Source organism: Pongo abelii, chromosome 5 (genome assembly GCF_028885655.2).
Source record: "Pongo abelii isolate AG06213 chromosome 5, NHGRI_mPonAbe1-v2.0_pri, whole genome shotgun sequence".
Classification (NCBI taxonomy): domain Eukaryota; kingdom Metazoa; phylum Chordata; class Mammalia; order Primates; family Hominidae; genus Pongo; species Pongo abelii.
The window spans coordinates 110,685,562-110,705,628 of NC_071990.2; the positions used below are offsets into that span (position 1 = coordinate 110,685,562).

Genomic DNA, 20,067 nt, shown 5'->3' on the forward strand with positions numbered 1-20,067 from the left:
TGGCCCTAGAGTCTACATTTCTAACATGCTTCCAGGTGATAATGATGCCTGGACCACTCTAAGTAGAAAGCTCCTGGTCCAGCTTGCCTTTTCAGTGACAACACCCTTCACTTCTCTTCTGCTTTCATTTCTCAGTGTGAGAGCTAAAAGGTACTGAGATGGTTCCTACTGATGGCAGTAGGAAGCATGGAGTCAAAAACAACAAAACAAATCTTGCAGGTGCTTAGAGAATTCTGCTAAATTCTTGTCTTCCTGCTTCTCTCCAATAGCAATAGTTTCAACACATATTTGGAAATTAGTAATGTGTATCTATGAAAACACCAATTCTGAGAGCTTCAAACAAGTTTGTGTACCATTAGGTAATCACAAAATATTAGAAGTAAAAGGGGAAGAGATGTCAAGAGGGCCAATATTACCCTCTTGACAGGCCTATGCAGAATTTAAAATTATCTGCTTTTTGATTTTTTTTTTAGATGAGGTCTTGCTACGTTGCCCAGGCTGGTTTAGAACTCTTGGGCTGAAGCAATCCTCCCGCTTCAGCCTCCTCAGTAGCTGGGACTACAGGCTTGCACCACTATGTCCATCTTGCTTTTTGAATTATTATCTGAATGAGCAGTCTTTTAAAATAATTTTAAGCACTTTGAAATGGTTAACATAAGAGAATTAGGGAAAAAGGAAAGCTATGAAGAAGACCTATAAATGGTTAATACAAATTTAACCATTCAAATTTGAAATTGTATTTTTGAAACATTTTCAAACAATTTTACAATGTTTCAATTGTTGTTTGAAACAAAACAACATTGAGATATAACTTATAATTTCTCCACCTCATTCAACTTTATTTATTTGTTGTGTATATTCATGGGTTACAAGTGCAATTTTGCTGCATTAATATATTGCACTGTGGTGAAGTCAGGGCTTTCAGAGCATCCATCACCAGAGCAAGGCACACTGTATCAGCCAAGCAAGCTCCCAACATCCACCACTTCCCCATCCCTCTGATACTCTATTGTCCATCATTCCATATTCTGCTTCCATGTGTACACATTGTTTAGCTCCTAATTGTGAGAACATGCGGTATTTGTCTTTCTGTGTCTGAGTTGTTTCACTTAAGATAATGGCCTCCAGTTCCATCCACGTTGCTGCAAAAGACATGATTTCATTCTTCACTAATGAACACTTAGGTTGATTCCACGGCATTGTTATTGTTAATAGCGCTGCAATAAGCATACTAGTGCAGGTGTCTTTTTGATAAAAAGGCTTGTTTTCCTTTGAGCAGATACTCAATAATGGGATTGCGGTTGAATAGTAGTCTTATTTTTAGTTCTTTGAGAAATCTCTATACTATTTTCATAAAGGTGTACTAATTTACATTCCCATTAACAGTGTATAAATAATTTCCTTTTCTTTGCATCCTTGTCAACATCTGTTTTTTGACTTTTTAATAATAGCTATTCTGACTGGAGTAAGATGCTATTTCATTGTGGTTTTAATGTGCATTTCTCTGATGACTGGTGATGTTGAGGACTTTTTTCATATGTTTGCTGCCTTCTCGTATGTCTTCTTTTCAGAAATGTCTGTTCATGTCTTTGGCCCACTTTTTAATGGGGTTATTTGTTTTTCTCTTCTTGAGTTGTTTGAGTTCCTTGTAGATTCTGCATATTAGCCCTTTGTCAGATGCATTGTTTGCAAATGTTTTCTTCCATTATGTAGATTCTCTGTTTACTCTGTTGATTATTTCTTCAGAAACTTTTCATTTAATTACGTCCCATTTGTCTATTTTTGTTTTTGCTGCATTTCCTTTTGACGACTTAGTTATAAATTCTTTGCCTAATGTCCAGAAGAGTTTTTCCTAGGTTCTCTTCCAGGATTTTTATAGTCTGAGGTCTTACATTTAAGTTTTTAACCCATATTAATTTTGTATCTAGTGAGAGATAGGGGTCCAGTTTCATTCTTCTGCATATGGCTCTCCAGTTTTCCCAGTACCATTTATTGAATGGGTGTCCTTTCCACAGTGTATATTCTAGTTGACTTTGTCAAAGATCACTTGGTTGTAGGTATGTGGCTTTAGTTCTTGGTTCTCTATTCTTTTCTATCAATCTAAGTGTCTTTTTAAAATACCAGTACCATGCTGTTTTGGTTACTATAGCCTTGTAGTATAATTTGAAGTCTGGCAATGTGGTTTCTCCAGCTTTATTCTTTTTGCTTAAGTTTACTTTGGCTATTTGGGCTCTTTTTATTGTTCTGTACAAATTTCATTATTATTTTTTCTAATTCTGTGAAGAATGACATTGGTAATTTTATAGGAATTGCCTTAAATCTGTAGATTGCTTTCAGTTGTATACTCATTTCAACAATATTTATTCTTCTGATCCATGAACATGGTATGTTTCTCATTTATTTGTGTTATATATGGTTTCTTTCATCAGTATTTTGTAGTTCTCCTTGTAGAGATCTTTCACCTCCTTGGTTAAATGTATTCCTGGGTATTTTATTATTTTCATAGCCATTATAAATGGGATTGAGTTCTTGATTTGGTTCTCAGGTTAATTGTTATTGGTGTACAGAAATGGTAATTTTTGTATGTTGATTTTGTATCCTGAAACTTTACTGAAGTCATTTATCAAATGTAGCAGTCTTTTGAAGGAGTCTTTAGGGTTTTCTAGGTATAGAAACATACCATCAGTAGAGATTATTTGAGTTCCTCTTTTCCAATTTGGATGCCTTTTATTTCATTCTCTTACCTGACTGCTATAGCTAGGATTTCTAGGACTATGTTGAACAGCAGTGGTGAAACTGGGTATCCATGTCTTGTTCCAGTTATTAGGGGGAATGCTTTTAACTTTTCCTCATTCAGTATAATGTAGGCAGTGGGTCTGTTATATATGGCTTTTATTATTTTGAGGTATGTTCCTTCTATGCCTAGTTTGGTAAGGGTTTTTATTATGAAGTGATGCTGGATTTTATTGAATGCTCTTCCTGCATCTATTGATGTTATCACATAGTTTTTTGTTTTTAATTCTGTTTATGTGGTGAATCACATTTATTGATTTGTGTATGGTGAACCAACCTTGCATCTCTGGAATAAAATCCACTTGATTATGGTGGATTTTCTTTGTGTATTCGTTCCTGAATCTGGTTTGCTAGTATTTTTTTGAGGACATCTGCATCTATGCTCATCAGGAATAATGGTCTATAGCTTTCTTTTTTTGTTGTGTCCTTGGCTGGCTTTGGTATCAGAGTGATGCTGGCTTCATAGAATGAGTTAGGGAGGATTCACTCCTCCTTGATGTTTTGGAACAGTTTTAGTGGAATTGGTAGCAGTTCTTCCTTTAACATCTAACAGAATTTGGCTGTAAAACCATCTGGCCCTGGGCTTTTTTGTTATTGTTGAGAGATTTTTAATTACTGATTCAATTTCACTACTCCTTATTGGTCTGTTCAGGTTTTCTATTTCTTCTAGTTCATCTTGGGTGGTTGTATATTTCTAAGAACTTATCCATTTCCTCTAGGTTTTCCAGCTTGTACGCACAGAGATGCTGATAGTAGTCATTAGTGATCTTTCGTATTTCTGTTGCATCAGTTGTAATGACACCTTTATTATTTCTGATTTTGCTTATTTGAATGTTCCCTTTTTCACTTGATTATCTATCTATCAATTTTGCTTATTTTTTCAAAGAACAACTTTTAATTAATTCTTTGTAATGTTTTTGGTCTCAATTTCATTTAGTTCTGCTAGCTTTTGATGTGGTTTGCTCTTGTTTTTCTAGTTCTTTGAGGTACGATGTTACATTGTTAATTTGAGATCTTTCTATCTTTTGATGTAGGCTGTTAACACTATAAAATTGCCTTAGCACTGTTTTTGCTGTATGTCAAATGCTTTTGGTATGTTGTGTCTATTTTCATCTGTTTCAAAACTCTAAAACATTTCCACCTTAATTTCATCATTGATCCAACAATCATTCAGGAGCAGATTATTTAATTTCCATGCATTTGTATGGCTTTGAGGGTGCCTTTTGGTATTGATTTCTAGTTTTATTCCACTTTGGTCCAAGAAGGTACTTTACATGATTTCAATTTTTAAAATTTTTTTGAGACTTGCCTTGTGGCCTTGCATATGGTCATTTGAGAATGTTCCATGGGCAGATGAGAAGAATGAATATTCTACAGGTGTACGGTAGAATGTTCTGTAAATGTCTGTTGGGTCCATTTCGTCTAGAGTCCAATTTAAGCCTAGAGTTTCTTTGTTGATTTTCTGCCTTAATGGTCTGTCTAGTGCTGTCAGTAGAGTACTGAAGTCCCCTACTATGATTGCATTGCTGTCTATCTCTTTTCTTAGGTCTAGTTGTATTTGTTTTATGAATCTTGGTGCTGTGGTGTTTGATGCACATATATTTAGAAATGGCATTTTTCTTCTGCAATTGATCCTTTTATGATGATATAATGACCTTCTTTGTCTTTTTTTTTAACTATTGTTGATTTAATATCTGTTTTATCTGATATAAGTATAGCTACTCCTATTTGCTTTTGGTTTCCATCTGTGTGGAATATCTTTTTCCATCCCTTTACTTTGACTCTGTAAACGTATTTACCAGTTAGGTGGGTTTCTTGTATGCAGCACATGGTTGGATTTTTAAAAAAAATCCATTCCATCAGCCAATATCTTTTAAGTAGAGCATTTAGCTCATTTATGTTTAATGTTAGTATTATATGAAGTATTGATAGCCTCATCATGTTAATTATTACCTACTTGCTTTACAGTCTCGATTGTGTAACTGCATTATAAGACCTGCAAAGAGGTCTTATACTTGCAAAGAGTTTAATACTTTCATGTGTTTTTACGATGCTGAATATCACCCTTTTGCTTTTATGTTTAGAACTCCTTTGAGCATTTGTTGTAGGTACAGTCTAGTGGTGATGAATTCCCTTATTGTTTGCTTGCCTGGGAAATACTTCATTTCTCCTTCATTTATAAAACTTAGTTTAGCAGGATACAAAATTCTTGCCTGGCATTTTTTAAAACCCTTTTCCCATTTAGAAAAAAAAAAGTACAGTTCACTGCCAGCACTCATTTGATTTTATATAAATGAACTCTGAGGCTGAAGCAAATCTGACTGATTTTCAATGTGAAAATAAAGCATAAAAACTGGTCTTGGAGTTATTTCTAAACAGAACTAATGTCAGAATCATCTGAATCATTAGAATTGTCTATTTCAGAAAAATTGGATTCATGAAATGAATCTTTTGCCAAAAACTGTTTGAGACTGATGTTAACATCACGTGTAGGAATGCTACATTTTCTAGGATTTGACATTTTCAGCAATCGAGAATTACTATATTTTGTAAATGGAAATACCACTACTAAAAACAGAATTCTATAAATAGAATGATGTCTTTTATTTCCAAAGTTGCTATACTACAGTAAAACAAAAATAATAATAAAAACGAGGTATTTCATGGCAAAGTTATCTCAGGGTAAACACTGCAGCTGCAACTGCCACCAGTGAGTACTCTAGGGGCAAATAGGAAAAGGATTAAAGAAGACCGAAAATAGGACTCCAATACCTTCTGGCTCATAAGGTTTCTGGTGAGAAGTCTGTTGTTAGTCTAATGGGATTTCTTTTTTTTTTTTTTTTTGAGATGGAGTCTCGCTCTTTCGCCCAGGCTGGACTGCAGTGGTGCTATCTCGGCTCACTGCAAGCTCCACCTCCCGGGTTCACGCCATTCTCCTGCCTCAGCCTCCCGAGTAGCTGGGACTACAGGCGCCTGCCACCTTGCCTGGCTAATTTTTTGTATTTTTAGTAGAGACGGGGTTTCACCATGTTAGCCAGGATGGTCTCGATCTCCTGACCTCGTGATCCGCCCGCCTCGGCCTCCAAAAGTGCTGGTTTTACAGGCATGAGCCACCGCGCCTGGCGGGATTTCTTTTATAAGTGATTCGATGCTTTTCTCTTTCTGGTTTTAGGATTTTTTTTCCTTCACATTGACGTTAGATAGTCTGATGACTATATGCCTTGGTGAGGTACTTCTTGCACTATATCTTACTATAGTTTTCTGATCTTCTTATATCTGGCTGTCTAGATCTCTGACAAAATTAAGGAAGTTTTCTTAAATTATTTCCTCAAATAGGTTTTCCGCACTTTTTACTTTTTCTTCTTCTCCTCTGGAATACCTATAACTAGTAGGTTGGGACATTATATATAATCCCATATTTCTGGAAGACTTTATTACTTTTCTTTCTTTATTTTTGTCTAACTGGGTTAATTCAGAAGCCCTGTCTTGCAGCTCTGAGAGTGTTTCTTCTGCTAGTGCTGGGCTATTGTTAAAGCTTTCAACTGTATTTTGCAATTCTTTCAATAAATTTTTCATTTCTAAAATTTAGAAAAATCTATCTCATCTTTCATATCCAAAATTGTTTTTCTGATTTCTTTGTGTAGGTTTTCAACATTCTCTTGGATCTCATTGAGTTTCTCTAAAATCTAAACCAGGAAAAGTCAAGTCCCTGAATAGACAAATAATGAGTTCTGAAATTGAGGCAGTAATTAATAGCCTACCAACCAAAAAAAGTCCAGGACCAGATGGATTCACAGCTGAATTCTACCAGGTGTACAAAGAGGAGCCAGTACCATTCCTTCTGGAACTATTCTAAACAATAGAAAAATAGGGACTCCTTCCTAACTCATTTCACGAGGCCAGCATTATCCTGATACCAAAACCTGGCAGAGACATAACAACAAAAAAAAAATTTCAGGCCAATATCCCTGATGAACATCGATGCAAAAATCCTCAATAAAATACTGGCAAACCAAATCCAGCAGCACATCAAAAAGCTTATCCACCACGATCAAGTCAGCTTCACCCCTGGGATGCAAGGCTGGTTCAACAAACACAAATCAATAAATGTAATCCATCACATAAACAGAACCAATAACAAAAACCATATGATTATCTTAATAGATGCAGAAAAGGCCTTCAACAAAATTCAACACCCCGTCATGCTAAAAACTCTCAATAAACTAGGTACTGATGGAATATATCTCAAAATAATAAGAGCTATTTATGTCAAATCCACAGCCAATATCATTCCAAATGGGCAAAAGCTGGAAGCATTCCCTCTGAAAACCAGCACAAGACAAGGATGCCCTCTCTCACCACTCCTATTCAACATAGTATTAGAAGTTCTGGCCAGGAAAATCAGGCAAGAGAAAGAAATAAATGGTATTCAAATAGGAAGACAGGAAGCCAAATTTCATCTCTTTGCAGATGACATGATTGTATATTTAGAAGACCCCCATCGTCTCAGCCCAAAATCTCCTTAAGCTGATAAGCAACTTCAGCAAAGTCTCAGGATACAAAATCAGTGTGCAAAAATCGCAAGCATTCCTATACACCAATAATAGACAAACAGAGAGTCAAATCATGAGTGAACTCTCATTCACAATTGCTACAAAAAGATTAAAATACCTAGGAATACAACTTACAAGGGATGTGAAGGACCTCTTCAAGGAGAACTACAAAGCACTGTTCAAGGAAATAAGAGAGGACACAAACAAATGGAAAAACATTTCATGCTCATGGATAGGAAGAATCAATATCGTGAAAATGGCCACACTGCCCAAAGTAATTTATAGATTAAGTGCTATCCTCATCAAGCTACCATTGACTTTCTTCACAGAATCAGAAAAAGTTACATCAAATTACACATGGAATCAAAAAAGAGCTCGTATAGCCAAGACAATCCTAAGCAATAAGAACAAAGCTGGAAGCTTCATACTTCCTGACTTCAAACTATACTACAAGACTACAGTAGCCAAAACAAAATGGTAGTGGTACCAAAACAGATATATAGACCAATGGAAGAAAACAGAGGCCTCAGAAATAACACCACACATCTACAACCAACTGATCTTTGACAAACCTGACAAAAACAAGCAATGGGGAAAGGATTCCCTGTTTAATAAACGCTGTTGGGAAAACTGGTGAGCCATATGCAGAAAACTGAAACTGGACCCCTTCCTTACACCTTATACAAAAATTAACTCAAGGTGAATTAAAGACTTAAACATAAGATCTAAAACCATAAAAATTCTAGAAGAAAACCTAAGCAATACCATTCAGGACATAGGCATGCACAAAGACTTCATGACTAAAACACCAAAAGCAATGGCAACAAAAGCCAAAATTGACAAATGGGATCTAATTAAATTAAAGAGCTTCTGCACAGCAAAAGAAACCATCATCAGAGTTAACAGGCAACCTACAGAATGGGAGAAAATTTTTGCAATCTATCCATCTGACAAAGGGCTAATATCCAGAATCTACAAGAAACTTAAACAAATTTATAAGACAAAAACAACCCCATCAAAAAGTGGGCAAAGGATATGAACAGACACTTCTCAAAAGAAGACATTTAAGCGGCCAACAAACATGAAAAAAAGCTTGTCATCACTGGTCATTAGAGAAATGCAAATCAAAACCACAATAAGATACCATCTCACGCCAGTTAGAATGGCGATTAAAGTCAGGAAACAACAGATGCTCGAGAGGACGTGGAGAAGTAGGAACACTTACACTGTTGGTGGGAGTGTAAATTAGTTCAATCATTGTGGAAGACAGTGTGGTGATTCCTCAAGGATCTAGAACCAGAAATACCATTTGACCCAGCAATCCCATTACTGGGTATATACCCAAAGGATTATTAATGATTTTACTATAAAGACATATGCACATGTAAGTTTATTGTGGCAATATTCACAATACCCAAGACTTGGATCCTACCCAAATGCCCATTGATGATAGACTGGATAAAGAAAATGTGGCATATATACACTATGGAATACTATGCAGCCATAAAAAAGGATGAGTTCATGTCATTTGCAGGGACATGGATGAAGCTGGAAACCATCGTTCTCAGCAAACTAACACAGGAACAGAAAACCAAACACTGCATGTTCTCACTCATAAGTGGGAGTTGAACTATGAGAACACATGGGCACAGGGAGGGGAACATCACACACCAGGGCCTGTCGGGGGGTAGGGGACTATGGGAAGGATAGCATTAGGAGAAATACTTAATGTAGATGATGGGTTGATGGGTGCAGCAAACCACCATGGCACGTGTATACCTATGTAACAAACCTGCACGTTCTGCACATGTATCCTAGAACTTAAAAGTATAATTTAAAAAAAGAAAAATAAATGAATAAATAAATAAAATAAAAACAACAAAAAAAATCTATTTCTATTGGGTGTTGCAGTTCAACCTCTGAGCCAACAGGTGGCACTTGCAGATAAGAGCTGGCTGCAGCCAATGCAGATGGGTATATGCTTTGCTTGATCTTTATCATGAGAAGCTCTCTGTTGCCTCAGGCAATGGGCTGTCAGGTGGAAGGCAGAGTGGTCTGAGTTTCCTGCTCAGCCCTGGAGAGGAGACCAAGCTGCATGAAGCCTAACTGGGCTGACCCACCTACATGTCTTCCAGTGGCAGGCACCAGCACCAGCTCCAAGAGGGGATCTGGGCATAGTTACCAAGTACCCACAGATGTGCCAGGTCATGGAGTGGAGAAATCTGCTTCCCCAAGTTCTCTGCCTGGGAAAAGAGGGGCAGCCCAAACTCCTCATCCTCATCCTAGGACAGCCTAAGCTCCTCATTTGGAGGACCTAGAAGAGTGGATGCTCCAAATGCCTGGAGATGTGTCCTGGCATGGAGTGGAAAGGATGCTGCTGCACCAAGATGTTTGCACCTGAAGGGAGGGGTAGCTCAGACTCCTAATTCAGGCTAGCAGGTGTGCCTAATGCCTAGAAATATGACAGGCATGAAATGAAGAGAGTGCCACTGCAATGAAATCTGTGAACAGGAAGGGAGGGGTGGCTAAGGCTTCCAAACAAAGTGACTGGGTTTTATACCACATCTTTATCCAGTCCTCCATGGATGGACACTTAGGTTGATTCCATATCATTGCTATTCTTAATAGAGCTGCGATAAATATATGAGTGCAGGTATCTTTTTGATATAATGATTTCTTTTCCTTTGGGTAGATACCCAGTAGTGGGATTGCTAGATCGTACTGTAGTTCTATTTTTAGTTCTTCATTCAACCTTTTTTTGAAATAAAATTTAATGGTTTTATAGTATTTTATCAAACAAATAAACCTTAATTTGTTTAATCACCCCTTACTGTTAAATATTTATGTCATTTGTAATTTTATTATAACACTGTGAAGAAAATCTTTATATATAAAATCTTTATTTTACTAACATTGTGTTTTTTATTTACAACATCTGTAAATCTTTGTCCAAATATTATATATTTCTTCAGATTAGATTCCTCACATGACTTCAGGTCAAAGGGAATGAAAGAGTAAACATTTTAAAGTCTTTTCATACACACTGCCACATTGCTGTCAAAAGCATCTGTATCAATTTTCATACTTCCTAACAGTGTTTGAAAGTGACTCCATCAGTACAGCCTCACTATTACAGATTGTCAAAAACTTTGCCAATTAGATGAGAAATTGTATCTCATTGTTTTAATTTTTATTGAAACAAACGTTAAAAATTTTCTTTAAAAAATTTTTTTGCCGGGCACGGTGGCTCATGCCTGTAATCCCAGCACTTTGGGAGGCCGAGGCGGGCAGATCACGAGGTCAGGAGATCGAGACCATCCCGGCTAACACGGTGAAACCCCATCTCTACTAAAAATACAAAAAAATTAGCCAGGTGTGGTGGCGGGCCCCTGTAGTCCCAGCTACTCGGGAGGCTGAGGCAGGAGAATGGTGTCAACCTGGGAGGCGGAGCTTGCAGTGAGCCGAGATGGCGCCACTGCACTCCAGCCTGGGGGACAGAGCGAGACTCCGTCTCAAAAAAAAAATTTTTTTTTTATTGCAACCTCAATTCTTGCCTGTTTCGAAGAAATAATTCAACTGAGGGGCATAAGGCAGAAGAAGAGACAGAGGCAAGTTTCACGGCAGAAGTGGAAGTTTATTAAAAAGCTTTAGAAGGGTAAGGAAAGGAAAGAAAAAAAGGAAAGTACAACTTGGAAGAGGGCCAAGTGGGCAACTTGAGAAACCCAGTGCCTAAACATTTTCAATGAACCATTTGTATTTCTTCTTTGATAAAATCTGCTTACATCCCTTGCTTGCTTTTTGATCAGATATTAGATTCTCTACAGATTTCTAAGAAATTAATGTTATATTCATCATAAGTACTTTCCCCAGCTTGTCCTTTGCCTTAAATTTTTGACTTGTGTAATTTATATATATATATTTTTTTTATTATACTTTAAGTTCTAGGGTACATGTGCACAATGTGCAGGTTTGTTACATATGTATACATGTGCCATGTTGGTGTGCTGCACCCATTAACTTGTCATTTACATTAGGTATATCTCCTAACGCTATCCCTCCCCGCTCCCCCGATCCCACAACAGGCCCCGGTGTGTGATGCTCCCCTTCCTGTGTCCAAGTGTTCTCATTGTTCAATTCCCACCTATGAGTGAGAACACGCGGTGTTTGGTTTTTTGTCCTTGAGATATTTTGCTGAGAATGATGGTTTCCAGCTTCATCCATGTCCCTAGAAAGGACATGAACCCGTCATTTTTTATGGTGGCATAGTATTCCATGGTGTATATCTGCCACATTTTCTTAATTGAGTCTATCATTGTTGGACATTTGGGTTGGTTCCAAGTCTTTGCTATTGTGAATAGTGCCGTGATAAATCTACGTGTGCATGTGTCTTTATAGCAGCATGATTTATAATCCTCTGGGTATATACCCAGTAATGGGATGGCTGGGTCAAATGGTATTTCTAGTTCTAGATCCCTGAGGAATCACCAGATTGTTTTCCACAATGGTTGAACTAGTTTACAGTCCCACCAACAGTGTAAAAGCATTCCTATTTCTCCACATCGTCTCCAGCACCTGTTGTTTCCTGACTTTTTAATGATTGCCATTCTAACTGGTGTGAGATGGTATCTCATTGTGGTTTTGATTTGCATTTCTCTGATGGCCAGTGATGATGAGCAGCTTTTCATGTATCTGTTGGCTGCATAAATGTCTTCGTCTGAGAAGTGTCTGTTCATATCCTTCACCCACTTGTTGATGGGGTTGTTTGTTTATTTCTTGTAAATTTGTTTGAGTTCTTTGTAGATTCTGGATACTAGCCCTTTGTCAGATGGGTAGGTTGCAAAAATTTTCTCCCATTTTGTAGGTTGCCTTTTCACTCTGATGGTAGTTTCTTTTGCTGGGCAGAAGCTCTTTAATTAGATCTCATTTGTCAATTTTGGCTTTTGTTGCCATTGCTTTTGGTGTTTTAGACATGAAGTCCTTGCCCATTCCTATGTCCTCAATGGTATTGCCTAGGTTTTCTTCTAGGGTTTTTATGGTTTTAGGTCTAACATTTAAGTCTTTAATCCATCTTGAATTAATTTTTGTATAAGGTGTAAGGAAGGGATCCGGTTTCAGCTTTCTACATATGGCTAGCCAGTTTTCCCAGCACCATTTGTTGAATAGGGAGTCCTTCCCCATTTCTTGTTTTTGTCAGGTTTGTCAAAGATCAGATAGTTGTAGATGTGTGGTATTATTTCTGAGGGCTCTGTTCTGTTCCATTGGTTTATATATCTGTTTGGGTACCAGTACCATGCTGTTTTGGTTACTGTAGCCTTGTAGTATAGTTTGAAGTCAGGTAGCATGGTGCCTCCAGCTTTGTTCCTTTGGCTTAGGATTGACTTGGCAATGCAGGCTCTTTTTTGGTTCCATATGAACTTTAAAGTAGTTTTTTCCAATTCTGTGAAGAAAGTCATTGGTAGCTTGATGGGGATGGCATTGAATCTATAAATTACCTTGGGCAGTATGGCCATTTTCACGATATTGATTCTTCCTATCCATGAGCATGGAATGTTCTTCCATTTGTTTGTATCCTCTTTTATTTCCTTGAGGAGTGGTTTGTAGTTCTCCTTGAAGAGGTCCTTCACATCCCTTGTAAGTTGGATTCCTAGGTATTTTATTCTCTTTGAAGCAATTGTGAATGGGAGTTCACTCATGATTTGGCTCTCTGTTTGTCTGTTATTGGTGTATAAGAATGCTAGTGATTTTTGCACATTGATTTTGTATCCTGAGACTTTGCTGAAGTTGTTTATCAGCTTAAGGAGATTTTGGGCTGAGATGATGGGGTTTTCTAGATATACAATCATGTCATCCAGAAACAGGGACAATTTGACTTCCTCTTTTCCTAACTGAATACCCTTGATTTCTTTCTCCTGCCTGATTTCCCTGGCCAGAACTTCCAACACTATGTTGAATAGGAGTGGTGAGAGAGGGCATCCCTGTCTTGTGCCAGTTTTCAAAGGGAATGCTTCCAGTTTTTGCCCATTCAGTATGATATTGGCTGTGGGTTTGTCATAAATAGCTCTTATTATTTTGAGATACGTCCCATCAATACCTAAGTTATTGAGAGTTTTTATCATGAAGGGCTGTTGAATTTTCTTGAAGGTCTTTTCTGCATCTATTGAGATAATCATGTGGTTTTTGTCTTTGGTTCTGTTTATATGCTGGATTGTGTTTATTGATTTGCGTATGTTGAACCAGCCTTGCATCCCAGGGATGAAGCCCACTTGATCATGGTGGATAAGCTTTTCGATGCGCTGTTGGATTCGGTTTGCCAGTATTTTATTGAGGATTTTTGCATCGATGTTCATCAGGGATATTGGTCTACAGTTCTCTTTTTTTGTTGTGTCTCTCCCAGGCTTTCGTATCAGGATGATGTTGGCCTCATAAAACGACTTAGGGAGGATTCACTCTTTTTCTATTGTTTGGAATAGTTTCAGAAGGAATGGTACCAGCTCCTCCTTGTACCTCTGGTAGAATTCAGCTGTGAATCATCTGGTCCTGGACTTTTTTTGGTTGGTAAGCTATTAATTATTGCCTCAATTTCAGAGCCTGTTATTGGTCTATTCGGAGATTCAACTTCTTCCTGGTTTAGTCTTGGGAGGGTGTATGTGTCGAGGAATTTATCCATTTCTTCTAAATTTTCTAGTTTATTTGCGTAGAGGTGTGTATAGTATTCTCTGATGGTAGTTTGTATTTCTGTGGGATTGGTGGTGATATCCCCTTTATCATTTTTTATTGCGTCTATTTGATTCTTCTCTCTTTTCTTCATTAGTCTTGCTAGCAGTCTATCAATTTTGTTGATCTCTTCAAGAAACCAGCTCCTGGATTCACTGATTTTTTGAAGGGTTTTTTGTGTCTCTATCTCCTTCAGTTCTGCGCTGATCTTAATTATTTCCCGCCTTCTGCTAGCTTTTGAATTTGTTTGCTCTTGTTTCTCTAGTTCTTTTAAATGTGATGTTATGGTGTCAATTTTGGATCTTGCCTGCTTTCTCTTGTGGGCATTTAGTGCTATAAATTTCCCTCTAAACACTGCTTTAAATGTATCCCAGAGAGTCTGGTATGTTGTGTCTTTGTTCTTGTTGGTTTCAAAGGACATCTTTATTTCTGCTTTCATTTCGTTATGTACGCAGTAGTCATTCAGGAGCAGGTTGTTCAGTTTCCATGTAGTTGAGCAGTTTTGAGTGAGTTTCTTAATCCTGAGCTCTAGTTTGATTGCACTGTGGTCTGACAGGCAGTTTGTTATATTTCTGTTCTTTTACATTTGTTGAGGAGTGCTTTACTTCCAACTATGTGGTCAATTTTGGAATAAGTGCGGTGTGGTGCTGAGAAGAATGTATATTCTGTTGATTTGGGGTGGAGAGTTCTGTAGATGTCTATTAGGTCCGCTTGGTGCAGAGCTGGGTTCAATTCCTGGATATTCTTGTTAACTTTCTGTCTCGTTGATCTGTCTAATGTTGATAGTGGGGTGTTAAAGTCTCCCATTATTATTGTGTGGGAGTCTAAGTCTCTTTGTAGGTCTCTAAAGACTTGCTTTATGAATCTGGGTGCTCCTGTATTGGGTGCGTATATATTTAGGACAGTTAGCTCTTCTTGTTGAATTGATCCCTTTACCATTATGTAATGACCTTCTTTGTCTCTTTTGATCTTTGTTGGTTTAAAGTCTATTTTATCAGAGACTAGGATTGCAACCCCTGCCTTTTTTTGCTTTCCATTTGCTTTGTAGATCTTCCTCCACCCCTTTATTTTAAGCTTATGTGTGTCTCTGCATGTGAGATGGGTTTCCTGAATACAGCACACTGACAGGTCTTGACTCTTTATCCAATTTCCCAGTCTGTGTCTTTTAATTGGAGCATTTAGCCCATTTACATTTAAGGTTAATATTGTTATGTGTGACTTTGATCCTGTCATTATGATATTAGCTGGTTATTTTGCTCGTTAGTTGATAGTTTCTTCCTAGCATCAATGGTCTTTACAATTTGGCATGATTTTGCAGTGGCTGGTACCGGTTATTCCTTTCCATGTGTAGTGCTTCCTTCAGGAGCTCTTGTAGGGCAGGCCTGGTGGTGATGAAATCTCTCAGCATTTGCTTGTCTGTAAAGGATTTTATTTCTCCTTCACTTATGAAGCTTAGTTTGGCTGGATATGAAATTCTGGGTTGAAAATTATTTTCTTTAAGAATGCTGAATATTGGCCCCCACTCTCTTCTGGCTTGTAGAGTTTCTGCTGAGAGATCTGCTGTTAGTCTGATGGGCTTCCCTTTGTGGGTAACCCGACCGTTCTCTCTGGCTGCCCTTAACATTTTTTCCTTCATTTCCACTTTGGTGAATCTGACAATTATGTGTCTTGGAGTTGCTCTTCTCGAGGAGTATCTTTGTGGCATTCTCTGTATTTCCTGAATTTGAATGTTGGCCTGCCTTGCTAGGTTGGTGAAATTCTCCTGGATAATATCCTGCAGTGTTTTCCAACTTGGTGCCATTCTCCCTGTCACTTTCAGGTACACCGATCAGACGTAGATTTGGTCTTTTCACATAGTCCCATATTTCTTGGAGGCTTTGTTCATTTCTTTTTATTCTTTTTTCTCTAAACTTCTCTTCTCACTTTATTTCATTCATTTGATCTTCAATCACTGATACCTTTTCTTCCAGTTGATTGAATTGGGTACTGAAGCTTGTGCATTTGTCACGTAGTTCTCGTGCCATGGTTTTCAGCTCCATCAGGTCCTTTAAGGACTTCTCTGCATCGGTTATTCTAGTTAGCCATTCGTCTAACCTTTTTTCAAGGTTTTTAGCTTCTTTGCGATGGGTTTGAACTTCCTCCTTTAGCTCAGAGAAGTTTGATCATCTGAAGCCTTCTTCTCTCAGCTCGTCAAGATCATTCTCTGTCCAGCTTTGTTCCATTGCTGGCAAGGAGCTGCATCCCTTTGGAGGGGGAGAGGCACTCTGATTTTTAGAATTTTCACTTTTTCTGCTCTGTTTTTCCCCAATCTTTGTGGTTTTATCTACCTTTGGTCTTTGATGATGGTGATGTACAGATGAGGTTTTGGTGTGGATGTCCTTTCTGTTTGTTAGTTTTCCTTCTAACAGTCAGGATCCTCAGCTGCAGGTCTGTTGGAGATTGCTGGAGGTCCACTCCAGACCCTGTTTGCCTAGGTATCAGCAGCGGAGGTTGCAGTGCAGCGAATATTGCTGAACAGCAAATGTTGCTACCTGATTGCTCCTCTGGAAGCTTTATCTCAGAGGGGTACCTGGCCATGTGAGGTGTCAGTCTGCCCCTACTGGGGGGTGCCTCCCAGTTAGGCTACTTGAGGGTCAGGGACCCATTTGAGGAGGCAGTCTGTCCGTTCTCAGATCTCAAACTCTGTGCTGGGAGAACCACTACTCTCTTCAAAGCTGTCAGACAGGGACATTTAAGTCTGTAGGTTTCTGCTGCCTTTTGTTTGGCTATGCCCTATCCCCAGAGGTGGAGTCTACAGAGGCAGGCAGGCCTCCTTGAGCTGTGGTGGGATCCACCCAGTTCGAGCTTCCTGGTTGCTTTGTTTACCTACTCAAGCCTCAGCGATGGCAGGCGTCCCTCCCTGACTCGCTGGCACATTGCAGTTCGATCTCAGACTGCTGTGCTAGCAATGAGTGAGGCTCTCTGGGCGTGGGACCCTCCAAGCCAGGTGCAGGATATAATTTCCTGGTGTGCCATTTGCTAAGACCATTGGAAAAGTGCACTCCCACCCTAAGGTGGGAGTGACACGATTTTCCAGGTGCCTTCTGTCACAGGTTTGCTTGGCTAGGAAAGGGAATTCCCTGACCCCTTGTGCTTCCCAGGTGAGATGATGCCTCACCGTGCTTCAGCTCATGCTTGGTGCGCTGCCCCCACTGTCCTGCACCCACTGTCCGACAAGCCCCAGTGAGATGAACCCAGTACCTCAGTTGGAAACGCAGAAATCACCCATCTTCTGCGTCACTCATGCTCAGAACTGTAGACTGGAGCTGTTCCTATTTGGTCATCTTGGAACCGCCGTGTAATTTTTTTATAGAGAGATGGTCATTATTAAGTAGTCTATTGAGATTTTCCCTTACAAGTTCTTCCATTGCATTTGTGTCTGGAATCCTTGACCATTCCAAATTATTTCAATGTTAATACACTTTCTACTAGTTTAAATAAAATACCATTTTTATGTTTAACTATTTAATATATATGGAATTTATTTTTATTTTGATAGAAAGTGAGAATCTAAATAGTTTCTTCCCAACAGTTAATCTTATCAACACTGTTAAATAATTCTTTCCTTTTGGACTGTGATGTAACCTTTGGCATATACTAAATTTTTATCCATACTGAAGTTTGTTTCTGTACCCTCTTTGTAGTTCTGTTGCTTCTGGTATGTTTATCAGGCCTATATACCATTTTAGCATTACAACATATTTTACTAGTTAGTAGAGTAAGTCTCCCTCTATCATACTTCTTTGTTGAACTGTTCTAGTCTCAATTATTGGTTCTTCCAGAGAAACTTTAGAGTGATGCTGTCAGTTTTAAAAAATTTGATATTTTTATTAGAACTGTATCAAATCTATAAATTAACTGAGAAAGATACCTTAATAAGATTTTGTCTTTACATTTAAGAATTTATGTCTCTATTTGTTGATATCTACTTTTGTTCATATTAAAAGTTTAATAATTTTAATGTGGATCCTTCATCTTTATTTCAAACTTAGTTACATTACATTTATGTTCTTGTCACATGTGGATTGTTAAAATTCTTTTGGCTACCTTATTTCTAAATGAAATTATTAGCTCATTGTTTTTTAGATTATTTTCTTGGATATTTTAAAAGTAAATAGTATCAACTACAATAATGATTATGTTTCTCCTCTATTCTAATAATTATTCCTGTTATTATGTTTCAAGGCATTGTATAAAGCTAAAATTTCTATAAATCATTAAGAATGGGTGTGACAGCAGATGGGCATGGTGGCAAGTAGTCCCAGCTTCTTGAGAGGCTGAGGTGTGAGGATCACTTGAGCCCAGGAGTTTGAGAACAGTCTGGGCAACATAGCAAGGCCCCATCTCCTAAAAAAATAAATAAGTGTGATAGGAGTATCATTGTCTTATTTCTGACTTTAAGGTTATATGGTCTGCAGCCTGAAGCCAAACTCATTTGTCATGTTAATAAGGTATTCTGCTATCTTTAATGTGACAAGATAATTTATTGAGATATTCATTTGAGTTTTTTCTTGCTATTTTTTTTTCATCCCCACTATGAGAAGGGAGCCAGGATCTCCAAGCTCCTTTTTTGGAGAAGTTTGTGTGGCAGAGCTGAATGCGTTAGATGTCATTCTGATTTCAGTTTATCCCACATGATTCTGATGCAAATGGATAAAGAGCAAATACTGAGCAATTCTGGAGTAAGAAAGAGAGAAATGAAACATGATGGGCATCTCCCATGGCTTCAGGAAAAGAGGTGGCTTGAAAGGAGAGATGCTACTGTTGTTGAAGTAGCCCAAGTTGCTCAAGTTCAGGAACATTCAAAGCTGAGGTGAGGAAAGGTTTGAGGGATGAGGACTTGGGTACCTGAGGATGCAAGTTTTGGATGAATCAGCCACACAGCTTTACTTTGGGAATGTATTGAGGTGATTCCTTAGTTGGGATAACTGTGGGGAGAAGGTGAAAACCTTCCCCAGGATTTCATATTCCAAAGAATTCCAGAGTATGTGACCAGGCAGAGGGATGAGGAGGCTCTGAGGCTGGGGACTGTGCTTGTTGGGAGAGTGGTGAGGACAAGGGCCCCTGAGAAGCCTTTACATGTGGTCTATGTCCAGTCCGGCTGTCACTAGAGAGAATCATGGAAATCAAACTCTCAAGAGTTTGATCAAATAAAATTAAAGTGGCACTTCCTTTTGACAAAAATGGTGTAACATTTTTATACATTACTCATTCTTCTATCCTCCTGTGATTTTAACTTAAAATATTTACTTTTTCTGCATTTAAACATACTATTTCTGGACTCCCTTACTCTACACTATTTTATGTTTACTTTATATTTTATCACTTGTGAATAGATAGATAGATAGATAGATAGATAAACAGATAGATAGGAGACTGAGACTAGGGGAAGCAGAGGAAATAGGACATGACCCAGAGAGATGTAGGAGGCACAGAAAGACACAACGACAGTGCCAAGTACACAGATACAAAGGTGCCAAGTACATGGTGCCAAGTACACAGAAATGAACAAGAACAGATAGGTACAGATGTTAGAGGGAAACCATGTAGACAGAGAAGCAGAGCAAATCATGTTAATGACACAGAAGGGTGCAGAGATAAAAGAACAGGCTGTGGTTAGACGTGCAGTTGGATAACAGGTCATGAGCTTCAACTGCAAAACACAGAGTGGCAGGTTTGACACAAAAGGCCCATCTCCCTAGAGGTTGCTACTGTTTTTCTGTTAGGTATTGGGCAAGTACCTTTCATATAGCCAGTGTAACAGCTTCACTCAACAAAAGTGCTCAGAGCAGAAGCAGAAAACACAGCTGCTGTAGAGTAAGGTCCCACGTCCCTCTGTCTCTGCTTCCCTTGGGTGCTCCGTAGCCGGTCAAGGCAGAGAACAGGGAGAAGTGCAAATGGTTTGGTATGAACAAAATAATTTCTGTGCATTCTCCGTGGCAAGGGAGTGACTCTTCTCTTCCTTTGG

General features: G+C 38.4%; 1 protein-coding gene across 6 annotated transcripts in view; it reads right to left on the bottom strand.

The window, feature by feature from the left end:
• The window catches only part of AK9 (adenylate kinase 9), a 206,821-nt gene that overhangs the window by 99,301 nt on the left and 87,453 nt on the right, over window positions 1-20,067 (bottom strand). The gene's annotated exons all lie outside the window — the stretch shown is intronic.